This window comes from Cajanus cajan, chromosome 5 (genome assembly GCF_000230855.2).
Source record: "Cajanus cajan strain Asha chromosome 5, NIPB_CcT2T_4, whole genome shotgun sequence".
Lineage (NCBI taxonomy): Eukaryota > Viridiplantae > Streptophyta > Magnoliopsida > Fabales > Fabaceae > Cajanus > Cajanus cajan.
Window position 1 is genome coordinate 15,369,669 of NC_138521.1, and position 1,947 is coordinate 15,371,615.

The following is a 1,947-nucleotide window of genomic DNA, read 5'->3' on the forward strand; positions in this document are numbered from 1 at the left end:
TGACTAGCTGCTCTATCTTTAAAAATATTTGGATCTCCTATGAAGTGTTGAATAATAGTATAAATTAGGGTGGCAACTGCATCTTCTTCTCCAGTTTCTGGTTTTATTGCATTAATTATTGCCTCTTTATCAGTTGTTGACCAAAAATTATCCCACCAACCTTTAAGTTGGCCTGTAAATCCTTGAGTTATAATTGTAGCTGTTGCTTTATCCGAATTACCTCTTCTTTTGAAAGCACTAGCAGCCATAGTCATATTACAAATATAATCTAATAAATTTTGTTCGCTCATACCATCTATATTCCATTCTATTACTTCATTTCCTGAATAACTATTTGAGACATGATCTCCTCTCTCTTCATAAAGGACATCTGCTGGAGAGGGTCTAGGATAATAAGTTTTTGTTTTTGGATAATTTGTTTGATAATTGGATCTTATTTTATTAATGACTAATTCTTCGGTATCTATTGTGTTTATTGAGGGTTTACCAATGGTTAATTTTGATAATAATTGTTGGATTTCTTCTATTTTCTTATCACTTTCACTTCCTAACTTCAAAGATTCTATATTTGTATTTAGTTGATATATTGGTTTTACTAATGGTTTTGGAATGCTTGAAACTATACTATTATCACTTGAAGAAGGTATTTCTTTTTCTTCTATCCTAGTTAATTGTTTTGATAAAGTTTCTAACATACTATTAGAGAAATTTAATTGATTATGAATTTTTTTAATATCTTTTTTATTAACATCTCTTTCCGATTCATTAATAGTTTTGTAAGGACTTGCTTCTATTTCTTGTTTTTCTACTTCTAGCTTAACAGTAGTCATAGGTGGATATTCGGATATTATAATTTTATTATCTATTGTTTTCCATGTCTTACTAACTTTTGTTATAGGGTTTATTGTATTAATGTTATTTTCTTTAATATGTGTTTTTAACCAATCAAAGAAATAAATATTAATTTCATTTTCTTCCATATAAGAATAATAAAGTTTTCTAAACTTATCTGTTTCTTCTTTAGAAAAACTTTTAAAATACCATTTTCTTAATTCTTTGTTATAATCTGCTAAAAAATCTTGATTTATCCATTTCTTATCAATTTTAAAAGGTTCTTGTTTTGAAATTGTATTAATAACTGAATTAAAATCTGAAGCAGAAGGATTAAAATCATCTTCATCTTTTTTAATATTTTCATAAACAGGTTTTGCTATTTTGGAATTAATATCTAACTTGGTTAAATCTATATTTATAGTGGAGCCATCAACTGAATGTCTCGCACTATTTCCTTTATAAATCATATGGGGTAAATTATTATGGAAAGATTTTGATCTATTCATTCTTAACCTAATATCTGTTCCATCTTGAATTATTTCTCTAACATGAGTATTATATATTTTAGGTTCTTCTATAATATCTTCTAATAACCAATCTTCTGGAATTTTTGAAATTACCTCAGCGTGACTAAGACGCCTTGGTACCTGTATTGAAGATTTCCTAAGATTTGCTTCTACCAAAATAGTTTCATTTTTGGGTGAAGATCGTAAGGCTTTATAATTATAATCTATTTTTGTTACTTTGTAATATATCCTAAAAATAAGTTGTATAGGACCAGAGTCTTCATCTAATATTTCATCGGGAATTTTAACATATAATTTTAATGCGTTACTAGTTTTGTGGTTTCTAATATTCATAGAAAAGTTTGGGTAACAGTTAAAAAAAGCAGGACCATCATGAAGATTGCTTTCTAATATTGCTATAATAGAATCTTGAAATTGTTTCATACGGATATCTCTTAAAAGTAATAAGATGGGACTATTTACTCCTAATCTGTAATTAGGTTTTGCGGCAACTTGTATTAATCCTAAATGTATATAATTATATCCCTTTTTAATATGTTCATCTAAGACTTCTTGCTGTAATAAATTAATGATTTTATTGGTTTTA